This window comes from Notolepis coatsorum (genome assembly GCF_963971535.1).
Source record: "Notolepis coatsorum genome assembly, chromosome: 1".
NCBI classification, from domain to species: domain Eukaryota; kingdom Metazoa; phylum Chordata; class Actinopteri; order Aulopiformes; family Paralepididae; genus Notolepis; species Notolepis coatsorum.
The window spans coordinates 248528505-248537714 of NC_140165.1; the positions used below are offsets into that span (position 1 = coordinate 248528505).

The 9210-nt window shown below is 44.0% G+C and overlaps 1 pseudogene across 1 annotated transcript; it reads left to right on the forward strand.

Annotated features, from left to right (window-relative positions):
• The first annotated feature begins 3747 nt into the window (after positions 1 to 3747).
• On the forward strand, positions 3748 to 6202 carry LOC311224638 (cell division cycle 5-like protein; annotated as a pseudogene). Its single transcript has one exon. The product of its transcript is annotated as a cell division cycle 5-like protein (transcript).
• The last annotated feature ends 3008 nt before the right edge of the window (positions 6203 to 9210 follow it).

A 9210-nucleotide genomic window follows, 5' to 3' on the forward strand; every position in this document is an offset into this window, starting at 1 on the left:
TAAAACCTTTTCCATAGAACAATCATTGGTTCAGGTCATATACTTCAAAAAGTGCTTTAAATACCAAAAAATTACTCAAACAATCACACATATCATTATAGGCCTGATAACGCAAAATGTGCAACTCTGAACCTTGCTTAGATAATACAATCCATATAGGCCTAAGATAAATGTGTATATTCTGGTTAAAAACAAGTAGGCCTGTACAAAATTAAATAAAAAAACAAGGACACAATCATGACAAAATGGTTGTCATGTATAAAACATGCTTAGACCTGTAGAACCCCCCACCCCACAACACGCATTTACACACACCAGTGTTTTAGACACACTTCTTTGTGTATTTAGCCCAGATCTCAGCTGAAACACTAAAATGACGTGCAGAGGATGTGGCAGGTAGTGGCTCCGGGATGACACATTTGATGTCGTCCAAGTAATACCACACTTTCTCTCCATCGAACCTCCGAGATGGAATGTAGAATTTGTTCTTCCCAGCACAATTCATCGTGTCAACCTCATATTGATCATCCACAATCTGTAAAGGACATTGTAAAAGAAAAAGTACAAAACAGGACTCAGGATTTACCATTAACAAGTAACCTAGTGTCCATATCTAAAACTAGTTCTATATATACCTGTGTGATGGTGCCAGGGAACAACTCTGCATCATACTCCACAAGGACCCACTTTCCCACTTCCAAAACAGGTCCTGGCTCTGCATTCTCCGTATCTGACTCCACATTCGCTCCTATGAAGGAGCACTCTTTTGGGAGAAAGCATCCGCATGCACTGCCGCAAAAGCAGGATACGTCCCGGGTCTGGATTACCCCTGGTTTTGTAGATGTCAGCTATAAGCAGAAATTAAATAATAAATGTATTAAAAAAGCATATGAATCAATCAAGTTAAGCCAACTTATGACAATTCATTAATTAATTAAAACACTCTTAACAGGAGCACTCATTCAAGGGTACTACATGCTTGCACCTCATGGTACCAAAGCACCTCAAAGGCACTAAAAACCAAATTACAAACATCACAAAACAAACTGGTCAGACTACTGCTTGACCTTACTCCTAGAACCCACCTCACCCCTGCCCACTTTGACAACCTAGGATGGCTTAGAGTAGACAACAGAGTACAGCAACTTGCAATGGGCCTGGCCTACAAGATACACTGACTACACCACTAAGGTACCCATGTACATGTCAAAATACTTCCCAAAGGTCAGTGAATACCACGAGATACCACACCAGAGGGAGTTCCACAAATCATGTTCAACCCAGATTCGGCACAAACAAGGGTCTAAACACGTTTCGCAATTATGCCACATCAATGTGGAACGCCCTACCCACAGCCGTAAAACATTTTTAATCCCTACCCACCTTCAAAAGCGTTCTCAAAAACACCTACAGGAGGCTGCAATTTGAAACTGGCCCCCTTAAATGTCCAAACCCTCCCATCCCATCCCACCCCCCCCCCCCACCCACCCACCCACCACCTCCCAATGTATAGTCTCCTCCCCCTCGTATGTATATATTTTCTGTTAGGATCTTTGTTTAACAGTACTGTATATCTGTATGTCATGTATGTCATAAATGCAATGATATATCTGTATATCTGTATGTTGTGTATGTCATAAATGTCATTATGAATTGAAAATGGGGGACCCTGATGTAAACAAGACGAAAGTCTTTCTCTGGTCTGCATCCCCTTAACAATTGTGTGTATTGAGCCGTACTGTATTGTACCCATTCTACAATCTATTGTGTTCAATCAATCAATCAATCAATCAATCAATCAATCAATCAATCAATCAATCAATCAATCAATCAATCAAACTTGTTCAACCTCATGTCACATTGACTTACCTGGTGAATCTTCATAGTCCCGGGCACTGTATTCAGGGATGGAGGAATCAAATCCTGGGCCGAAACGATCTCATCCTCTGTTACCATGTATAGCCTTACAGATGAGTGTGTTGCCAGTTGCTCATGCAGTGTGTTGGTGTCTGGGATGCTAGTTCCATAAGCAACAAGCCGGTCTGCTAGGTTCTTGAGTGCACCCCCTACCCCATCAGGGGCACCCTTGCCATGAGATGCCTCTGAGAAGTTCCAGGTGACATATTCAAACCCTCTCATGAAAGGCACTGTCAAGGCCGGATAGAACGCTGTCTTGTTGCGGTACTGGGAGGTGGGTCCATCTGAAATAAAATGGATGTGCTTCACTTCTGGATGTTCCTCCCGGATGGACTTGAGCACTGGATTAAGATGAGCCCACGTTGCAACAGCATCATGCTTTAGGGACGCTGACAGAGGCAAAAGACTCCACACGTCCCCCACTCAGGTATTTGACCCCAGTATGAAGCGTCACTTGCTGGTTCCCGCCACCAAAGTGGGTGTCTTTCACTTCCCTGGTGTACTTACAGCTATAGTTAGTGTGGGTGACCACCCACACTATTGTAATCTATACTATTTATTTATTTATTTATTTATTCCCCCGATTTTTGTCCAGTAACTCCTGCCAGAGCTTTTTTTGGTCCAACTCGAGTTGCTATTACTTTTTGGAAAGTTTCACCGCACCGTTTGGCTACAAATCGACTTTAAACGGGAACTTTTGGTCCATAAAGAATGAATGCTGGGAGACCATTCTAGAATATTTGTGGTGTCACAGTATGATGTCATAATAGAACATTCTAGAACATTTGTGATGTCATAGTATGATGTCATATTTGAACATTCTAGAACATTTGTAATATCACAGTATGATGTCATAATAGAACATTCTAGAACATTAGTGTCACCCACACCAATTACAAGTGTGGTTCAGTCAACTCTACGACAAGCGGTTCAAAAGATACAAAAAGGGGGCGCGGCCTAAGGATCAAGATGAATCCCCTGAAGGGGAGGAGCCGAACCATGGGGGCGTGGTCAACATAGACCAATGAAAGAGGATATCCCTACTGTGGGAGACCATTCTAGAACATTTGTGATGTCACAGTATGATGTCATAATAGAACATTCTAGAACATTTGTGATGTCATAGTATGATGTCATATTTGAACATTCTAGAACATTTGTAATATCACAGTATGATGTCATAATAGAACATTCTAGAACATTAGTGTCACCCACACTTATTACAAGTGTGGTTCAGTCAACTCTACGACAAGCGGTTCAAAAGATACAAAAAGGGGGCGCGGCCTAAGGATCAAGATGAATCCCCTGAAGGGGAGGAGCCGAACCATGGGGGCGTGGTCAACATAGACCAATGAAAGAGGATATCGCTACTGATTATGATGTCATAATAGAACATTCTAGAACATTTGTGTTCTATATATATAGAACAATTCTAACAATTCTCTCAGAAGTTCTCATTCTGAAGAAGAATCAGGACTGACACACAGACTGAAGCCTGCATTGCTCAAACAAGATGCCTTTAAGGCCTCTGCATGCTACAGCAAATTCAAAGCAACTTCAACACAACATCGGCGCGATTTCAGCACGCTTGTTGCAGACAGTCTTGTAGACTGTGTTGCTTGGGCGTTGCGTACCTGTGTCCAAAATCTAATCTAAAGACCCGTTGCGTTGGTATTGTGTAGCAGTGATTGGTTGGTAGTGAATGGGTCCGACTCCCGCAGCGAGGAATACCATCCGCCATTGTTGTAGGCAGCAAGCTATGCTATCAATATTAGCTAAATAATTAGCGTCATAACTGGCCTTTTTTTCTGTTTGTGTGACTGGCTACCAGTTAGCAGCTGTTTCTGTTGCAGGAGAAACAACCAGCAGCCAACATGCCGAGAATTATGATCAAAGGAGGCGTCTGGCGCAACACGGAGGATGAGATCTTGAAGGCGGCGGTGATGAAATATGGCAAGAATCAATGGTCTCGTATTGCTTCTCTGCTCCACCGCAAATCTGCTAAACAGTGTAAAGCCCGATGGTATGAGTGGCTGGATCCCAGCATTAAGAAGACAGAATGGAGTCGTGAGGAAGAAGAGAAGCTTCTTCATCTCGCCAAGCTGATGCCGACCCTGTGGAGAACCATTGCACCGATTATTGGACGCACAGCCGCTCAGTGTCTGGAGCACTACGAGTTCTTGCTAGATAAGGCAGCCCAGAGGGATAACGAGGATGAGGTGGGTGACGACCCCAGGAAGTTAAAACCAGGAGAGATCGACCCCAACCCAGAAACGAAACCTGCCAGACCTGACCCTGTCGACATGGACGAGGATGAGTTGGAGATGTTGTCTGAAGCCAGGGCTAGGCTGGCCAACACCCAGGGTAAGAAAGCAAAGAGGAAGGCCAGAGAAAAACAGCTGGAGGAAGCCAGGCGTCTGGCTGCTCTTCAGAAGCGCAGGGAGCTGAGAGCAGCAGGGATCGATGTGCAGAAAAAGAGAAAGAAGAAGAGAGGAGTGGATTACAACGCTGAGATCCCCTTTGAAAAGAAGCCTGCTCAGGGTTTCTATGACACCAGCATGGAGCAGCATGAAGGACTGGAACCAAACTTCAAACGACTCCGACAACAACATCTGGACGGAGAGCTACGCAATGAGCGTGAGGAGAGGGAGAGGAAGAAGGATAGACAGAAGATAAAGAAGAAGAAAGAAAGCGACCTTCCTTCTGCCATCCTCCAGACCAGCGGAGTGGCTGAGTTCGCCAAGAAACGCTCCAAACTAGTTCTACCAGCTCCTCAGATCAGTGATGCTGAGTTGGAGGAAGTGGTCAAACTGGGCGTGGCCAGTGAAGTCGCCCGTCAGGCTGCCGAAGAGAGTGACATGACTAACTCTGCCTCCTCAACCCTCCTATCGGAATACAGCGTTACCAATGCCATGGCATCAGATCTTCGTACCCCCCGCACCCCGGCTGTTCAGGACAAAATCCTCCAGGAAGCTCAGAACCTCATGGCGCTGACCAACATTGACACACCACTGAAGGGAGGGCTGAACACACCGCTAAATAACAGCGACTTCAGTGGAGTCACGCCTCAACGCCAGAACGTCCACACGCCTAACACTGTCCTCACTACTCCATTCAGAACCCCTGGGCCAGGTCCGGGATCAGAGGGTAGCATGACCCCCCAGCCCGGAGTAGGAGGGACTGTGACCCCTGGTTTAACCCCTGTTCGAACTCCGCTGAGAGACAAGCTGAACATAAACAGTGAAGAGCAGCTAGCTGACCCAGCCTACGCCAAACACCTGCAGAGGGAGAGCTGAAGCAGGGTCTGCTGTCCCTTCCGGTTCCCAAGAATTACTTTGAGATTGTACTTCCTGAGAATGCTGAGAGAGACCTGGAGGAGACGGACCCTGATGGTGGCTTCATAGAGGATGCCTCTGAAATAGAGTGCCGCAAACAGGCTGTGCGGGATGCAGAGAAAGAAAAGGATCTGAAGATGAGACACACGGCTGTCCAGAGGAGTCTACCAAGACCTACAGAGGTGAACGAGTCTGTACTTCGTCCTGCCTCCCTGGAGCCTCTGTCTGACCTCCAATTGGCTGAGGAGCTCATCAAACAGGAAATGATCACCATGATGCACTATGACTGTCTGCACCACCCGTCTCTCAACACAGCCAACCAAGCACAGCGCGGCAAGGCCAGAGGGCCCGCCTCTACATCCAATAACGCCTCTCACATCTCCTATCTGGACTCTCACACCTACCAGCCAATCAGCATGGAGGAGATGGAAAAGGCAGCAGCAGTGCTAACAGCAGAGATGGAGGTGGTGAAGGTGGGGATGGGACATGGTGACCTCAGCATGGAGGCCTACTGCCAAGTATGGGAGGAATTTTACGGACAGGTGTTGTATCTTGCCAATCATAGCAGGTATACCAGAGCTAATCTGGCCTCTAAGAAAGACCGCATTGAGAGTCTGGAGAAGAAACTAGAGGTGAATCGCGGTCACATGACAGCAGAGGCTCGTCGAGCAGCTAAGCTGGAGAAGCGTCTGAAGATCCTGCTGGGAGGCTTCCAGTCCAGAGCGCTGGGGCTGCTCAAACAACACGGGGAACTGTGGGAACAGGTGGAGCAGGCTGCTACTGAGCTCCAGACCTTCAATCAACTGAAAAAACAAGAAGATACGGCTATACCACGCAGAAAAGAGGCGCTGCGTGAGGACGTAGAGAGGCAGATGGAGAGAGAGAAAGAGCTGCAGCAGAGATACGGAGAGCTAATAACGGATAGAGAGACCCTGGTCAACCACACATAAACATTCTGATACTCACACTAAATAAACACACACACTAAATGAGACAAATACACACACTGATGCCCCCCCCCCATACACTCTACATCCTTCCTGTTCTGCTAGAACCCGCCTGTATGAGCACCATGGCAACCCCAGGGATTAGCCCCGCCTTTTTGCTGATGTTGCAGTGCTGTCAGAATTGTGAGCATGCCCTGTTGAGTCTGTCGTTTGTGTTTCTGTATTAATCATGACCAATAAAGTTTCTTTTCAACATTAAAAAAAAAAAACACTATTGTCCCTGAATACAATGTCTAAAAAGGAAGAAGAGGAATTCTTCCTCAGATACTGTTTTGGCTTAAAAAGATATTCAAAAACAACAAGGCATTTTAGCGAGATGTGTTCATGAGGTGTTTAAGACCAATTGTTTCAGTGTCAGTGAGAAGCTGACAAGACCTCCTTTTTTCTTTCATCTCTTTCTTTCATTCTGTATTTTCACATTTTATATATATATTTTTTTTACTATTGTTGTGATGGTTTTCTCTCTTCTCTCTTACGATCATTCCAACATTGGTAATATGAGGTAAGACTAATGCATGTTACGTCCTTGAGGGTGGCTACACTGAAACAGATCACACTGTCTGTCCAGCAGAATAAATACATGAACATCTTCCAATGTCATGTTATATGTGCCACAGGCCCACAGCGTTATGGGGGAGGGGAGGTACAGGTATGGGCAGGGTATTAGAAGAAGAGCAATTCAATTAAATCTGAATATAAAAAAGATTTGGGGGAAGAAAACAGTAAACAATATAATTAACTCTGAATATAAAAGCATGAGAAAAATAAACAGTATAAACAAGGTGCAGGTGAGGGTCTGTATCCTAACTGGCATGATATACGTCATACATACGTTATAGAGCAAGCAGGTTTTGTTGGTTAAGAGTCAGACACTTACAGTAGTGGTCAGACATTCCTAATAGTTCTCAAGTTCTGCAGCCATTGGTTCTCCAGCTGCTGGCAGGTTGTGGAGCCTGCCTGATGGCCGCTGGCATGAAGGACTGGCTGAGGTGGTTGGTGGAGTGTCAGGGTCTGTGTGCTGAACGTGCTCCTCATCTTGGCTAGCTCCTCATAGAGGGGTTGGGAGGGGTTCTCTTGTTATCTGCAACTTACCTAGTGCGCACAGACTTCCGTTGTCTCAGAATGGATTTGGTAGAGAGAGAGAGAGAGAGAGAGAGAGAGAGAGAGAGAGAGAGAGAGAGAGGAAGCCTGCAGAGGTGCAGAGAACTGTTGTCACGCACAAGCGCCGCTATTTACCGATAATGATTACAGACAGTAGCCTTATTTGAGAGAATAACAAACTTATAATACCATGTTTTATATTACACAACGGTTTTACAATTTTATTTAAAATGTGTATTATATTATATACATTTTCTATTAGTTTCTATTTTATTTAGCTTTTTTTCCATGGACTGATTGATTGATTGAAAACTTTATTAACAGATTGCAGAATGGGTACAATACAGTAAAGCAACTGCTAAGAGGATGAAGACCAGAAAAAGACTTTTGTCTTGTTTACATAAGGGACCTCCATGTTCAATTAATCAAGACCACCTACAATACCCTCCGCGGACCACAGTTTGGGAACCACTGTCATAGATAACACCTCAAAAATACCCAGGTTCAGGTGAGGTTTCTAGTGATCTAGGCTATTTTTCCTTCAAGGAAATGTATGTAGATTTAATTTAAAGATGAAGATCTTTCATATGGCCATTTCAGACCAATCAAGTGATGATGATGATGATGATGATGATGATGACGATGATGATGATGATGATGATGATGATGATGATGATGATGATAATAATAATAACTTTATTTGTATAGCACTTTTCATACAGAGGTTGCAGTTCAAAGTGCTTCACAACAGTAAAAAATACAGGCATAAGCGGGCATAAAAAGATAGACAGGTAGCAAGGTATGGCAAATCACAGTGTTTCACATTAGGATCTAGCATCCCAATAGGCTCTCTGCTTACAGTTTTCAGTAACACAAATAGTAAAAATAGTTTAAAATGATTCAGTTTAAAAATAGTAAAAAAATTATAAAATAGAACGGACATAAAAAATACAGGCATGAGCGAGCATAGCAAGGTATGGCAAATCACAGTGTTTCACATTAGGATCTAGCATCCTAATAGGCTCTCTATTCAGTAATACAAATAATCACAGTGTTTCACATTTGGATCTAGCAAATAATAAAAAATAGTTTAAAATGATTCAGTTTAAAAATAGTCATCAGTAAGAAGTAAAAAGTGCAATAACCGACACATGAATTTGATAGGCAGTGTATAAGAGTAGGCAGGGTAAGAATAGTGCAGGTAAATACAAGTTGTGTCAGGATATCCCTGATGTTTCCTCTTGCCACTAGGTGGTAGCAGATATCTATCAGTGACATGCCTGAGCAAAGAGATAGGTTTTAAGCTGTCTTTTAAAGATGTCTAGCGAGTTGGCTTCCCTGATGTTTTGGGGTTGTTTGTTCCATAGTTTTGGGGCATAGTTGATAAAGGCTGCATTACCGATCCTCTTTTGACTGCTTCTGGGAGCCTCTAGTAGTCCAGCAGCTGATGATCGCAGTGTTCTTGCTGGTGTGTAATTTATTAGAGTGTTGGCGATGTAGCTAGGTCCCTGTCCATTTAGAGCTTTGTATGTAAGGAGAAGGTGATGCATAAAAAACTATAATCACGACTGAATGAATGGAATAAATCATGTTTATCTTGAAGAATATGAATGAAACAAGGTGGAGGCAGACAGTGAAGGTACACAGTGAACCGTTTTACTTAATTTATACCATATTTACTTGTTTTCACCTACAATTTCCACACTCTTGGGTCCAGTGGACCCGAACACCACGTACTGTGTGTAATATAAAATGTAGGGAGGGGCTCAGTGTGCATTTAATAATTTTGATTTAGATTTTATTACGGATCCCCATTAGCTGGTGCCATAGCAACCAGCTAGTCTCCCTGG